The sequence below is a fragment of the Globicephala melas genome, chromosome 2 (genome assembly GCF_963455315.2).
Source record: "Globicephala melas chromosome 2, mGloMel1.2, whole genome shotgun sequence".
In the NCBI taxonomy this organism is placed as follows: Eukaryota; Metazoa; Chordata; class Mammalia; order Artiodactyla; family Delphinidae; genus Globicephala; species Globicephala melas.
In genome coordinates this window covers 116,377,826-116,394,966 of record NC_083315.2, presented here as the reverse complement: position 1 = coordinate 116,394,966, position 17,141 = coordinate 116,377,826, and the positions used below count along the sequence as shown (strand labels likewise).

Here is a 17,141-nt window from a genome sequence, read left to right as displayed (position 1 = left end):
AGCTGATCCACAGACTATCATTTAGAAACAGCTGTTATAACAAGAGAATACAGGATTGAGAGCACAGCAGATGGAATAGCTCTGAATAGAAGGAGGGATGTCACCTCCTCTGAGACATTAGGAAAGCAAATAAGGATGAGGTTGAGAGATCATTCTTACTAGACCCATTTTCTCTGTGAAGTAAGATGCAAGTTTATCTTCTCAGACAAGAAAGAGGAAGAACACTGGAATTAAGACCTCTAAAAGAATAGTGGAAGTTAGAAACGGTTGTTGTAGAGATCATGCTAAAAGAATCGCTAAGGGGCACTGAGGACAAAATTAAGCTTGAAGATAAAGCCACAATCACAGCAATTGGCTCAACTGGGTAATTATTTTTTATAGCAGTTTAGGATTAAGAATGAAGAAATTGTACTGTATATACTTTGATTTCACCGCAATAACATAATGGTGACAAATTTGTGATGGATCTATAATTCAGACCACATTTGAACCTCGCTTATGCCACAATTTCCCAAACTGAGTGACAGGAAACTTGCAACCGATGTTAACTTGTGCTAAGGGAACAAAGGATCCCTTGGTCATATAAGTGCCCCTGCTGTACTTTAAATCTCTTTTAGAAATGAACAAAGAACATTAGAAAATTAAAGACTTTGAGAAATCCCACAAAGAAATTTGTTTAATCTTGTTTAATAAGTATGCAAACTTATTTTCTGGGGAAGACTGCTTTTCAACACACTTATTAACATTCCCTCACTACGTTACATGCAATTTTGGAAACTGGGAACAAAATATCGATTTATCACATTGTATTTGATCTATTTGATGCAAGATATTCAGGTAAAAAATTCCAAGATTCCAAGTTTCCAAACATTCACAAAATTCTATAATTAACTAAACATATTTTTATGTAGATTTTATTATATTTTTTAAAGATGTTTTTGATGTGGACCTTTTTTTTTTTTTTTTTTTTTTTTTTGCGGTACATGGGCCTCTCACTGCTGTGGCCTCTCCTGTTGTGGAGCACAGGCTGCGAACGCGCAGGCCCAGCGGCCACGGCTCACGGGTCCAGCCGCTCCGCAGCATGTGGGATCCTCCCGGACGGGAGCACGAACCCACGTCCCCTGCATCGGCAGGCGGACTCTCAACCACTGCGCCACCAGGGAAGCCCTGATGTGGACCATTTTTAAAGTCTTTATTGAATTTGTTACAGTACAGCTTCTGTTTTATTTTTTAAGTCTTTATTGACTTTGTTACAATATTGCTTCTGTTTTATATTTTGGGTTTTTTGGCCCCAGGCATGAGGGATATTAGCTCCCCGACCAGGGATCAAACCTGCACCGCCTGCATTGGAAACCGAAGTCTTAACCACTCGACCTCCAGGGAAGTCCCCTTCATGTAGATTTTAAATGTATTTCTAACGATAATGTTGGACAAAGCACTAGGACATCCTGGATACCTAAAAAGTCCTTTCTTAAATCACAAATTAATGGAACAAAACTAACATCAAACTCCTTAATTTATCACAAAGAATTACAGTCAAGGTCCAACCATTACTGCAGATTTTGGCATGAGGCAGGAGCATCTTAATCCACTTCCAATGATTTTTACTATTAAGTTGTTATAGATAATAAACAGTTAAAGAAAGGAAAAAGGTGAAGAAATTGAGATTGTACATTTTTCTTTTGGCAATGCATCTCTGGGGGAAATAAAGGTGAATGAGGTTAGTAATCCACAGCTCTATTTTACTCGAGAAATGAGGGTGAGACCTTAGTCCTCTGAGGCCTAAAGAGTTGGAAAGAAGTTTTGATAGGTTGTTAGGTTCTGACATAAGCTTACTGTGGGCAGAGCTAAGGATATGTACCTTATGTTTTAAAGTGAGAGGATGAAAGATAGCCCATGATATTATCTCTACTTTCTCACCTTTCATTCATTCATTCATTCAACCTCACAAACTGAGGTTTGCTTCCAACAAAATATGAAAAGTTAAGGTGAAAACAACATTCAAACTGGTTACGTGTATGAATACATATCCTTCCTACACTATTTTTTTTCTATATTTCAGATGTATCCTCCTTTGACAAAGGTCTCCCTTTAACTACCACTCCATCTGTTCAGTTATACAGCAAACTGATACTTGTTTACATTATCTTTACTTTCTCATTACACATTTTCTCTTCAGCTTACTCCCCCAGAGCATTTATACCCATTGCTCCACTGAAAATGCTCCTACTGAGGTCACCATATAAATCTCCGCACAGTCAAATCCAGCGAAAAGTATTTTTCTTCATTTCACTAGATGGACTATACAGCAATTGAAAGAGTTGACCATATCCCTCTCTGACTTGAAAATTTCCTTGATTTCCTAGCTGCTCCACTCTCCTGTGTTTCTTCCTACTCTCCTTTGCTCTTCCTTTTCTCTCCTCTCCTTCACCTCAAATATGTTAGAATGACACGGGGCTTCATCTTGTTCCTCTTCTCTATCTGTATTCTTCCCTTAATACTCTAATCTAGACTCATGGTCTATTAACCATGTATATAGATGATTCTAAAAATTTACATCCCCCACCCTGGCTTCCTCTCTGAGAACCCCAAATGTCTGTACCTAACTGCTACCGTGGTATATTCAAAGTGACTAAAGTGAAAACTAACATAGCCCAACGAAAACTTTGAGTTCTACCCTATCTCTTCTCATCTTTCCTACCTCAACTGCAATACTACTATTTGCCCAGCCTAAAATCAGAACACTGATCCTTGAATCTTCTCTTTCCTTTAAGTTACTCCCCCAAGCACCCCCCACCAATGAACACAATCACCGTCACTATGATATCCAAACACAGAATGCAAACATAAAAGTACTTTCAGCCGTTGTCTTGAACCCATCTACTCTTTCTACTTCTTAACACCCTAATTAAGCCACTATCATCTCTCATCTAAGCTAATATAATAGTATCCTAATGGTTCTCCCTGCTTCTATTCATACCCTTTACAAACGCTATTACACATAGTAGTAGCCAGCATGATCTTCTTAAACCTTAAATTATGTCTCTCATTTGCTATTAAACACCACGGATACACACTTATCATAAAATCCAAAGTCTTATCAATGTAGAAGTCACTTTAAAAACATAATAAAGTTCCAGCTTACCTTTTATTCCCCCAAGTTACCAAATGTGGTAAAATACACATAACAAAATTTATTGTCTTAACTATTTTAAGTGTACAGTTCAGTGGTATTAAACATATTCATAATGTTCTGCAATCATCACCACCATCCATATCCATAATTTTTTACATTATGTAAAACGGAAACTCTATGCCCATTAAATAATAACTCTCTATTTCCCTCCGCCCCCAAGCCCCTGGCAACCATTCTACTCCGTTATGATTTTGACTACTCTAAGTATCTCATCTAAGTGGAATCATAAAGTATTTGTCTTTTTGTGACTGGCTTATTTCATTTACCATAATGTCCTCAAGGTTCATTCATGTTGCAGCATGTGTCAGAATTTCCTTCCTTTTTAGGGGTGAATAATATTCAATTGCATGTATTCACCACATTTTGCTTATCCATGGACACTTGGGCTGCTTCCACATTTTACCTATTTTGAATAATGCTTCTATGAACATGGGTATAAAAATATCTCTTGAGACCCTGCTTTCAATTATTCTGGCTACATACCCTGAAGTGGAATTGCTTGATCATATGGTAGTTTTATTTGATTTTTTGAGGAATACCATACTGTTTTCCACAGCGACTGAACAATTTCACATTCCCACTAACAGTGCACAAGGATTCCAATTTCTCCACATCCTCACCAACGCTTATTATTTTGTCTTTTTTTTTTTTGATAGTAGCCATCCTAATGAGTGTGAGGGAGTGTATCATTGTCGTTTTGACTTGCATTTACCTAATGATTAGTGATGCTGAGTATCTTTTCATGTGCTTATTGGTTATTTGTATACCTTCTTTGGAGAAATGGTTATTCAAGTCCTTGCCCTTTTTTTAATTGGGTTGTTTTGGTTTTTTGCTGTTGAGTTTTAGAAGTTCTCTCTATATTCTGGATATTAATTCCTTATTAATCATCAATATATAATTTGCAAATATTTTCTCCCATTCTATGCACTGTCTTTTTACACTGTTGGTATTGTCTTTTGATGAACAATTAAATAAAATTTTAATGAAATCCAACTTATCAATTTTTTCTTTGGTACCTATGTTTTTTAGATTCATATCCAAGAAATTATCGCCAAATTCAATGACATGAAGCTTTTGCTCTATGTTTTCTTCTAAAAATTTTATGATTTTAGCTGTTATATTTAGGTCTTTGGTCCATTTTGACTTAATTTTTATAAGTGGTGTTAGGTAAGGGTCCAACTTCATTCTTTTGGGTGTGGATATTCAGTTTTCCCATAATCATTTATTGAAAATACTGTCCTTTCCCCACTGAATGGTCTTGGCACCGGTGTCCAAATTCATTTGATTATATATATATATGTGGTTTATTTCTGGGCTCTTTTATTCTACTCTATTGGTCTATATGTCTGTCTTTGTGCCAGTAACACAGTGTTTTGATTACTACAGCTCTGTAGTAAGTTTTGAAATCAGGAATTTTGAGTACTTTCTTTTTCAAGATTGTTTTGACTATAAGGGTCCCTTGAGATTCCATATGAATTTTAGGATGGGTTTTTCTATTCCTGCAACAAGTGTTATTGGGATTTTGATAGGGATTTTTCATTGACTCTGTAGATTGTTCTGGGTAGTATTCTTTTTTTTTTTTAACATCTTTATTGGGGTACAATTGCTTTACAATGGTGTGTTAGTTTCTGCTTTATAACAAAGTGAATCAGTTATACATACACATATGTTCCCATATCTCTTCCCTCTTGCGTCTCCCTCCCTCCCACCCTCCCTATCCCACCCCTCCAGGCGGTCACAAAGCACCGAGCCGATATCCCTGTGCCATGCGGCTGCTCCCCACTAGCTATCTACCCTACAGGGTAGTATTCTTTAACAATATTAAGTTTTCTAATCCATGAATATGGGATGTGTTTCCATTTATATATGTCTTCTTTAATGTCTTTCATCAGTTTTCTTTTGTAGCTTTCATTGTACAAGTCTTTCCTCTCCTTGGTTAAGTTAAATACTCAGTATTTTATTCTTTTTGATGCTATTATAAATGGAATTGTTTTCATAATTTCCTTTTGAGATTGCTCATCGTTAGAATTTTGTTACTCTGTTGACTTATTAGCTCTAATGGTGTTCTGGTGGACTCTTTAGGGTTTTCTATGTATAAGATCATGATCATCTGCAAAAAAGAGATCCAGCTTAAGTTTCAGATCTAATTTCATGTATCTATTCCCCCCTCACTCACTGTGTTCCAGCCATTTTGAATTTCTTCCTATTTACTCACTATATCATGTATATTCCTGCCTCAGAATGTTTATTTTATCAACTCCCCTACCCCCAAATGCTCTTCCCATAAGTTCTTGACTGCCAGGTTCATTGCCATTCAGCTGTTCTTATTCTAGCTTCCTGAGGTAGAATCTTAGAATATTCATTTTCAGCCTTTTTGCTTTTCTAATAAATACATTTTAAGTATATCGCTTTCCCTCTATGGTCTGTTTGAGTTGCAAAGTTCTCTCTCTCTCTAACTCCCCCCTGCCCCCACTGTGTGTGTGTGTGTGTGTGTGTGTGTGTGTGTGTGTGTGTGTGTATCTCAGGTGGTTAACTATATTGTTGAAATCTTCTATATCCTTTCTGATTTTATTTATTCTATCAATTACTGAGAAAGATGTGTTAAAATCTACCACATGATTGTAAATCTGTCTATTTCTCCTTTCAGTTCCATCAATTTTCACCTTATATATTCTGAAACTACTACTGGGTTTATAGATTTAGAATTATTATATCTTCTTTATATTTATCAATGTTAGATATCCTTTATTTCTAATATAACGCTTCTTAAAGTCCACTTTGTTTGCTATGAATATAAATACCTCAGCTTTATTTTAACACCTGCATAATGTTTCTTTTGTCACTCTTGACTTTCAGCTTTTTGTACCATTATAATTTAAGGTGTATTTCTTATAAGCAGTACACAGCTGGGTTTTGTTTTATTACACAGTCTGACAATCTGTTTTTTTCTTTTAATTAATTAATTAATTAATTTATGGCTGTGTTGGGTCTTCATTTCTGTGTGAGGGCTTTCTCTAGTTGTGGCAAGTGGGGGCCACTCTTCATTGTGGTGCATGGGCCTCTCACTATCGCGGCCTCTCTTGTTGCGGAACACAGGCTCCAGACGCGCAGGCTCAGTAATTGTGGCTCACGGGCCCAGTTCCTCCACGGCATGTGGGATCTTCCCAGACCAGGGCTCGAACCCGTGTCCCCTGCATTGGCAGGCAGATTCTCAACCACTGCGCCACCAGGGAAGCCCCAATCTCTGTTTTTTAATTAGAATATTTGTCCTTTTCATTTAGCACATTACCCTTATTACAATTATGTTTACAATTTTAATCTTGGTTTCCATCTGATCCATTTTTTGCATTCTTTTTCTCTCCTTTATCATCTTTTGGATCATTCAATATATTCTATCATACCACCAACCTCCTTTAGTAGTTCCTAAGTATACCATGTTTCCTCTCTGATCATTATTATTTCCTTCCTTCAGCTGACTTTAGGTTTTGTTTGTTCTTCTTTTTCTAATTCTTTTAAGTGGTAGCTTAGGTTGTTCATTTGAGATTTCTCTTGTTTTTTAAGGAAGGTCTGTATTGCCATGAACTTTCCTCTAAGAACTGCTTTTGTTGCATCGCATAGATTTTGTATGGTTGTGTTTTCATTGTCATTTGTCTCAAGGTATTTTTAAATTTCTGCTTTGATTTCATTGTTGTTCCTAAGCATGCATTGTTTAACATCCTTTTTCATGGTTATCTTAGAGATTCTAACTTTTCTAACTTGTTTTCCTGAATTTTAACTAATATGAACAGTTACTTTTATCAGTGATGCTTAGACATTTTGAGTACATTACATGCCTCCTCGCATTAGGGTTATTTTTGCCATGCATTTTAGTTATAAATACATTTTAAACCTCAGAAGACATTATTGTTGTTGTTGTTGAATAGGCTACATTAAGTCAATATTTTAATGTTTCTCAGTACACTTATCCTTTTGGTTGCTCTTCATTCCTTCCTACATTTCTGTTTTTATGTTCGGTATTGTTTTCCATTTACCTGAAGAACTCCATTTACTATTTCTTTCAATGCAGACATGCAAGTGACGAATTCTCTAAGTTTTTGTCCTTTCACTTTGAAAGATATTAAACTGGGCATAGAATTCTACATTGGCAACTTTTTCCAGAGCTTTAATTATGTCATTCTACTCTCTTCTGGCTTCCATTATTTATATTGAGAAGGCAGCAGTCAGTCTTATTGTTGTTCTTTGAACAAACCATTTTCCTTAGTCTGCTTTTAAGATTTTTCTCCTTCTCTCTGAAGTTCATAACTTTTACTATGTTGTGTCTATGTGTGGTTTTCATTTATTTATCCTGCTGGAAATTCTTAGAACTTCATGAATTTGTGGTTTGAAAGTATTCCATCAGTTTTGGAAAAATCTTGGTTGTTATCTCTTCAACTATTGCTTCTGTGCCACTGTTTTCCTCATCTCCTTCATTGACTCCAATTACACATATACTGGGCTATTTAAATTTCACCTGTCTTCTCAGATACATTTTTTTCTCACCCAAATTTCTTTGTATCTCTGTGCTTCAATTAAAAAATTTATTGTCAATCTGTTATTTAGTTTACTAATCTTGTCTTCTGCACCTAAACCAATCTAATAAGCTTGCAATTTCAGATATTGTATTCTTCAGCTCTAGAATTTCCAATTGATCCTTTTATAGAGGTTCCAATTTTCTGGAGAAATACTTAATCTATCTGCTTTCTCTTTCATTTTCTCTATCTTTTGAATATTTTAATCATAGCTATTATATCTTTTTCCAATTTATCCCTCCCCCCCTTATCCCCTGGCAACCATAAGTTTGTTTTCTACACCTGTAACTCTATTTCTGTTTTGTAGATAAGTTCATTTATACCTTTTTTAGATTCCACATATAAGCAATATCATATGACATTTGCCTTTCTCTGTCTGACTTAACTTCACTCAGTATGACAATCTCTAGGTCCATCCATGTTGCTGCACATGCCATTATTTCATTCTTTTTTATGGCTGAGTAATATTCCATTGTATATATGTGCCACATCTTTATCCATTCTTCTGTTGATGGACATTTAGGATGCTCCCATGTCCTGGCTATTGTAACTAGTGCTGCAATGAACATTGGGGTGCATGTATCTTTTCAAATTATGGTTTTCTCCAGATATATGCCCAGGAGTAGGATTGCTGGATCATATGGTAGCTCTATTTTTAGTTTTTTAAGGAAACTCCATACTGTTCTCCATAGTGGCTGCACCAATTTACATTCCCTCCAATAGTGCAGAAGGGTTCCTTTTCTTCACACCCTCTCCAGCAGTTATTGTTTGTAGGTTTTTTTGATGATGACCATTCTGACTGGTGTGAAGTGATACCTAATTGTAGTTTTCATTTGCATTTCTCTAATAATTAGTGATGTTGAGCATCTTTTCATGTGCTTTTTAGCCATCTGTACGTCTTCTTTGGAGAACTGTCTATTTAGATCTTCTGCCCATTTTTTGGATTGGATTGTTTTTTGATACTGAGCTGCATGAGCTGTTTGTACATTTTGGAGATTAATCCCTTGTCAGTTGCTTCATCTGCAAATATTTTCTCCCATTCTGAGGGTTTTCTTTTCATTTTGTTTATGGCTTCTTTTGCTGTGCAAAAGGTTTTAAGTTTACTTAGGTTCCATTTGTTTATTTTTGTTTTTATTTCCTTTACTCTGGGAGGTGGACTGAAAAAGATTTTGCTGTGATTTATGTCAAAGAGTGTTCTATGTTTTCCTCTAAGAGTTTTATAGTATCCGGCCTTACACTTAGGTCTTTAATCCATTTTGAGTTTATTTTTGTGTATGGTGTTAGAGAATGTTCTAATTGCATTCTTTTACATGTAGCTGTCCAGTTTTCCCAGCACCAGGTGTTGAAGAGACTGTCTTTTCTCCATTGTGTGTGTGTGTATATATATATATATTTTTTTGTTTTTTTAATAAGAGAAAAATTTTTTTTCAAACAGCGTCAGTGGTATGTATGCTATAGCAAAGGCTGGTTATAACAGCAGTTTCATTTCAAACATGAATTGATGCACAAATGTAACACTGTTAATGATCAATTACTGCTAAAATGTGGATTAAATCCATCAATCTGCCAATTATGACATTTATTATAGACCCTATTATTTACTTTAGTAGTAGAGGGTAATTTTCATCAGAAGAAAATGAAAACAACCTTACATTTCTACTAATGTAATGAACTGTATCCCCAGTATTGCTCTGAAATTATACCTCTAGGTTGTTAAGAGAAATTTTAACTTCATCCAAATGTATTATTTAACGGATAATCTTCAGTCATCATCTACTGTTGGCTTGATGTTACTTCTCTTCTTATCTGACCCCAACAATTAAATGCCAGTGTTTCTCAGCTCTTCAGCTAAGGGCTATTTTTTCTCCTACTTCTGTGCACACAGCATTAGTGAGAACTATTTTACCCAAATCAGCCTTGATTGCACTAATTCTTCCTCTTGTTGAAAGGGACCCTATGTTCAACATAAGCACTTCATTCTTAGACAGCTTTTGCACCTTTGCTGCTTTTTTGTCTCCTTCTGTGCATACACCAAGAAGTCATCTAAGTAGGAAATAGGAAATTTCCAATTCTGTGAAGATCTCAGGTAAAGCTCCAACTGCACCAAGCACCTGCTCCACCATTCTGTCAGCCTGGCACAAAGTGGGGTCAATTTTTGTTCCAGCTCCAATAAGATCCCCTGGAGCAGCATACTGAAGATCACTGTGTTCCATAAAAAGTGATACAATTTTGGAAAAGATTGGTTTACACATGAGTTTTCCTTTGCTATCTTTGGAAACAATACCAGGTCTGACTGCTATCTCCTGGCCCACCTGAAACGTGTAAGTGAGTAATCAAAATATGTGGGACAACACAAAAAAATATGGAACGTTTCATGAATTTGTGTGTCATCCTTGCGCAGGGTCCATGCTAATCTTCTCTGTATCGTTCCAATTTTAGTATATGTGCTGCCAAAGCGAGCACTCTCCATTGTGTATTTTTGCCTCCTTTGTCATAGATTAGGTGACCATAGGGACATGGGTTTATCACCAGACTTTCTATCTGTTCTATTGATCTATATTTCTGTTTTTGTGCCAGTACCATACTGTTTTGATGACTGTAGCTTTGTAGTATAGTCTGAGGTCAGGGAGTCAGATTCCTCCAGTTCCATTTTTCTTTCTCAAGATTGCTTTGGCTATTTGTGGGCTTTAGTGTTTCCATACATATTGTAAAATGTTTTGTTCTAATTCTGTGAAAAATGCCATTGGTAATTTGATAGGGATTGCATTGCTATTATTAAGTCCTTGTCCATCTAACTCCATCTAATATCTGGATCAACTTTGAGGTGTTTTATATAGTGTGCATTTCTCTTGGTTTTGGTCACGTAGTCTTATCTTTTTTTGTGCCTAGTAATTTTCAACTGAATGCCTGTAATTACTTGTAAAATAATGGTAGAGATTTCAGACATTATTTATTCTGGAGGTTCAGCCTTACTTATGCCAGGCAGATGGAGTAGGAGGTGATCACATTAATTCAAACAAGAATGGTACAGTTGTAAATGCCAGTCTGTAGCCTTTGGTTCTCGTAAAACAGCAGTGAAGTCCATCCTGATTCTCAGAGACCTTCTGTTTATGTTTTTAATCTCCTAACCTGTACAGCCTCAGATGTCCTGAAGGCACTACTAAATGTAGTGAAGGCACTTGAATTCCCCTTCCCTCAACATCACCACCAAAAAACTGCTGGTTTTTCTGTGTCCTAGCAGTGACCCTCCATGAGTATAAGGCTGGAATTTTCAGATTTCTACGTACAGATAATCAGTGAATGCCTACAGGGTAAAAGTGACTAAAGAAATCAGTTCTCCTTTCAGATTTTTTGCTACCACTGTCTGGAGCAATTTTGTTCTCATTGCCCCCAACAGCTCTCTGATCCCTTTAAATAAATTATTTTTCTCAGTTGTTCTTGAAAGGAGTGCTGGAATGTTGTAAACCACTTGATCCCACCCAGAAGCAGAAGCTAAAGCCTTTTATTTCAAAACACACTGAATTTTTGTGAATAAATGATTCTCAAGAATAAAAAATCAAGGGCCAGAAGACACAACATGGAATATATACCATAAAAATTGATGAAAAACAGAATAAAGACCTAGATTTCCAGACTGTCAAGGAATCCAACTTAAAAAACACGGATCTATTCCATGTAGACCATGTGATTAGTCACAATATGTATGTAAGAGTATGCATAAATATATGAATGTATATACACATATGCATATGTTAAATTTGTGCTTATCTTCTTTTCTTTAAGAGTTGAAAAGGTAAGGAATAGAAACTGAATGCAGTTTTACTACATGCCTGCATAAATTTTTAGTCATGTTATTAAAGTAGAAATCTGTCTTTGGTTTGTTTTATTATGCTTCATTCTTTCTTAGTTCTTCTGGCAAAATAATATTTCAAATTTCTTTTGGAAACCCATCTGTATTAGTCAGGATTCTCCAGAAAAACTGAACCAATAGGGTTCTAAGAAGTCCCATGATCTGCCATCTGCAAATTGGACATCCAGGAAAACTTATGGTGTAGTTCAGTCTGAGTCTGAAGGCCTGAGGAACAGGGGAGTCAATGTTGTAAGTCCCAGCCTGAGTCTGAAGGCCTAAGAACTATGGTAGCTGATAATGCAAATCCTACTCCAAGTGTAGGAGAAGACTGATGTCCCAGCTCAAATAGGCAGAGAAGGAACAAATTCTCCCTTCTTCTGCCATTTGTTCTATTCAGGCCCTCAATGGATTGGATCATGCTCGCCCACATTGGGGAGGGCAATCTGCTTTACTGAGTTCAACAATTCATATGTTAATCTTATCTGGAGACATATCCAGAAATAATGCTTAGCTAAATACCTGGGCAAACTGACACATAAAATTAACCATCACACTCTCCTTCCCCACCCACAATCTAGCTTTAGGGATAGACCTGGATTGTCCTAAGGCAGTCACTATATTTCATTCCTTTGGCCACAACAATCATTTCAGAGATAAGTAAATAAGCACATGATCCCTATTAGTCCAAGCCAAGTTAGCTAGCCCCAATTCCAGGATTTCTATTTTTGATAATTTGCTTTTCCCTTTTAGACTTCAACTGAGAAGCATAAATGCTGAAGTTTCTAGCTCCATATAACCTGAAAATTAAGTTAGTATACAGAGGAAAACAAACAAAATCCAGAGATGGAATAAAACTTCAGAGAGCAAGACTTTCCTGAAGCTGAAAAAAGGAATGAACTACTGATACATGCAACATGGATGAATTTCAAAATCATCATGCTGAAAGAAGCCAGATACAAAAGAGTACATATTATACGATTCTATTAATATAACCTTCTAGAAAATGCAAATGAATTTATAGTGACAAAAAGCAGATCAGGGATTACTGGGGCCAGGGGTGGAGGGATGGATAGATTGGAAAGCAGAACCATCTTTTCGTTGGGATGACTGAAATGCTCTGTATCTTTATTATGATGGACACATATCTGTCAAAATTCACTTAACTGGGGGCTTCCCTGGTGGCTCAGTGGTTGAGAATCTGCCTGCCAATGCAGGGGACACGGGTTCGAGCCCTGGTCTGGGAAGATCCCGCATGCCGTGGAGCAACTGGGCCCATGAGCCACAATTACTGAGCCTGCGCGTCTGGAGCCTGTGCTCTGCAACAAGAGAGGCCGCGACAGTGAGAGGCGTGCGTACCGCGATGAACAGTGGCCCCCGCTCGCCGTAACTAGAGAAAGCCGTCGCACAGAAACGAAGACCCAACACGGCCAAAAAAAAATAAATTAATTAATTTAAAAAAAGAAATGGCCATATTAAAAAAAAAAATTCACTGAACTGTATACCCCTATGATGGATGCAATTTATTGTATTTAAATGATACCTCAATAAAGTTGACTAAAATTACAGTTAACAACTGAACAAAAAGTAATCTCTGGAAGTTAGCCGTATCCTTGATCTTTCAGTTATGTGAAAAATAAGTTGTTTTTTTTTTTTTTTTAAATTTTGGGCATGATTTTCTGATCCTTGAAACAAGCAAGCCATATCTGATACAATTATATTAGGTTTACTATGGTAAGCAAATATATTAATATATTTTTGAAAGATAGTCAGTATTGGTTGAATTAAAGGACTTAAGGTGCTTAATGACTCAGCTTTCTTTTAAATAAAAAACATGGTTCTCCAATAATGCTGATTAACGCGTTTTATTTTTAATCCTGAGAGTCCAACAAAGTTTCTTAAGGTGTTACATTGTTTCAGAGTTGTTACTTAAAGATTTTCCTGATCACTGATTTAGTATTTTTTCTGTTCACACTTACTCAAAATTGGACATGAAATAATATGTAATTCTCCAAGTTACATTATCATACATTTGCACAGTTACAAGCCATATCTTTGGCTTTCTCTCTTGTTTCAATTATCTTATCTTGTCTCATTTAATTTTTAGAATATTTTTTGGATCTTAACGTTTTCCCATTTCCCCTTAAAGTTATATGGGAAAATATTAGTTTTAGAGAAATATGAATTTTAAAACACCCAATGCTTTAGAATAAATACATTCCAAACATAGGACTGATAGCTCAAGACTCAGGAAAATGCTGCGTATGTATAGAGAATTATGGTCTTACAACTAAGGAAGTTGAAAGTGTGCTTGAGACAGATACACTCATAAAATTTTTATTAAAGAATTATAAATCTTATAGAACACAAAAAGCGACTACACATGAATTACACTGAAACTTACGTCAGAGATATATACTACTATCTAACAAGAGCTGCCACCAGGACAAAACTGATACACCCAATGGAAATTCTGTATCAAGTTTCAAGAGTTAAGTTAAGCAATCTGACAGTTTCTGGGAACAAATGTACTCACCGCACTAAGAGAATCTTTTCTCCCTTTTACTTCCTCATTAGTAGTCACAGAAAAGAAAAAAATGGAAGATTTTAAATAAAATTATTCTTTATCTCAGCAGTTTCATTTGATCAAAATAGTTTTTCTGATTCAAGTTAAATCATATACAATAAAGTATTATTATAAATCCTTATTAAAATATTTTAGTTGTTATATAACTTATGCCACTTAATTCTGCTTTTCCTCTGTTTCAAACATTTAAAATTGTCTTCTTCTGAATTCTTTCATATTTTAACAACTTAATTATCAGTTATTTTCCTCAAGTTTTCATTATCTTCCAGGTGATACACATTATTATTACACATAATTCCTTTAGGATACTGTCTGTAGCTGAGCATTATCCACCTAGATGGATGCCTACACCAAAATGATTCCATTTTTGAAGTAGAATATCATCTTTTTTGCAGCTTTTATGTAATAATATTAATTGCCTTTATCTTTCAATAATATAATAGGTATATTGTCAATTGCTTCTGTCTAGAAAAATGAGGTAATTATAATTTTTATTTCAAATTCCCTGAGGTGCTGAGATTAGCACACTGACAATGTGTAGCCATCATAGGATTTGAAGTATATTGTTAAAATACTATTTATATTTAAAGCTGGTAAAATCAATGTCTGCTTTATGTTTTTCAATTCCTAACATGGTGATTTGTACTAAGCACTTAATACTTTATTTGACTTGGTGATTCTCCGATATACTAGGTTAACAACTGTCTATACAACTATCTAAAGAATTAACAACTATCTAAAGAAAATAAGACCTAGAATAGGGTTCTTACCCTGGGGCACATGGATGGGGTTGGGAGGGTAATAAACTCCTTGAAACTATAAACAAATTTCTGTGCATGTGTGTTTTTTAAGGGAAAAGCTTCAAAACCGGCATTTGCTTCTCAAAAGGGTTTAAATACATAAAATGTTAAAAACTAGTTATATGGAGAAATAAAGAGCACCTATCTCTTACCAAAAGATAGAATTATTTCTTTTATACACCAAGGAGGCTTGACATTAACTGTACTATCATGGAAATGTCTTGTTATATAATCAAGAATTTGAATATTACAGGAATGCATCACTGAGTATATGACATCTGGCTTCAGTCTGTAAGAGGTCTGAAAACAAAAAAATACTGAAACAAATAAATCAATAAAAACTAAACTTTGTTAAACTAAACTGTCATAGGTAAGAATACCTCAATTTTGAGAATAATAAAGTTTATATAATATGTAAGTATCATTTGAATATTATAAAATAATAAAAAATGTACAAAATAATTATTTAAAAAGCACATGTCCCTAAATTGCAAACAATGACAAGCGAAGCAATGACAGGCAAGTTGAAACATCAACCTATATCCAAACCACTAAAGATAATAAATTAACAAAATAATGTAATACATGTTAGACCACATTCATTTCTCTCTGAAAAGGTATTGAATTTTCATTTTTTTCAGTAACTTCTTTATATTGTGAATGAAAATACATCTGTACAATATACTGAACCAGCCTTTTTCCAATCAGTGAACAAAAAGCAAAACATATCTATAAAAGTAATTATATATTATAATCTATAGATTATGTAAATAATGCATTATCTTATGTACACATGTAAGTATATGAAGAGATAAAATGTATAAACTAATTAAATGATTGCAACAGAAAACTGAAGTATAAAGTTTAGTTCTTTCTCTGTATTATAAAAAACCCCAGCCATCATGAAGGCCTGTGCCATTCTTAGGCCACTTTCAGGCAGACTCTGAAAAGCTGGAAAGTAAACACAGGTGTTTTAAAACTAGAGCTGCTGTCACGGACAACCACAAACACCCTTAACTCTGATGTGGCAACGCCTCTTTCCCGCCCTCTGTTTTTTAAAGCAATGCCCGAAAAGAAAATGTCAAATGTTTCACCTTTCAACACCTCAAAACAAGTAAGAGCTTAAAGTATTGTTTTGCAAACCTCTAGCAAATAGATCAGTTTTTCACTACTTTTAAATCTAGCCAATTAAACAGTACTTGCATAAAACAAAAGCAGAATTTCGTAAAGAATTACTACCACCCCCAACTTTACACCCCCCTCTACCACCATATTTTATAGTACTTTAGTTTCTGAGAGCAAAATCTTTTGTTTGACCACACTTAGATAGCTTGTTCTGTTGTATAATTTTTACAGAAAGTATCTGATCTTCTATAAGGTTTAACATACAAATCAGAAATAAATAAGAATCCTTTTTAGAAAAAGCAGTCAAGTACCTTTGGTTACAATGCAAGGAAAGATTTAGATTAAGAAAAATTCAAAGCTTGAAAATATGTAATTCTCCTTTAGAAAACTGTGCTAATGAATACCTAAATAGGGGTAGAAATTGTTTACAGAGAAAAATAGAAAGCAAAATAATTTCCAAACTGCTACAGAGATGGAACTCATACTCATAAAACAAACCAATTTTCTAATACTGAAGTATCATTAGTATAAAAAGTCCCCAAATAATACTATAAAAGAGCCCCCCAAAGCAAAGATAACACTCATTAACAGTTGATGAGTTATTACATAACTACTGAATATAAAAACCAAGTGAATGAATTATGTACATTTTACTGTAATCATCAAGAAACAGGTGCTGTTAAAAGAATGGCCAACTTTCTATCAGTCCAAGTAAATCTTGGGGGATATTCTGAGAGGTTTAGCCGTACCCTCAGAATTCCACATATAATTCCTTTCTGCAATTCATATTATAACTGCTCTGTGAAATCATACTTGTGTATTTGAGTATTCATAATAAAACACTAGTAGTTTCTCATTGCCCGAAGTTATTTTGTAAAGAGAGATACTTGCCTTTCAAGACGACAAGAAAATGATAAAATAAAAAGTAATCAACAGGAATAAAAATTAAGAGTGAATAACGTTTTTAATTAGTACATACATTTTTCAAAAATTTCCTCAGATATGTTATAATTTTTTC

At 35.0% G+C, this 17,141-nt stretch overlaps 1 protein-coding gene, 1 non-coding gene and 1 pseudogene across 7 annotated transcripts in view; all 3 read right to left on the bottom strand.

Annotated features, from left to right (window-relative positions):
- The window catches only part of MIPOL1 (mirror-image polydactyly 1), a 301,233-nt gene that overhangs the window by 121,808 nt on the left and 162,284 nt on the right, over positions 1-17,141 (bottom strand). The window lies entirely within an intron of this gene.
- On the bottom strand, positions 9,527-12,032 carry LOC132596825 (eukaryotic translation initiation factor 2 subunit 3-like; annotated as a pseudogene).
- Positions 10,121-10,227, bottom strand: LOC115852478 (U6 spliceosomal RNA). The gene has a single exon (XR_004039157.1). It is a non-coding gene; the product is annotated as a U6 spliceosomal RNA (small nuclear RNA).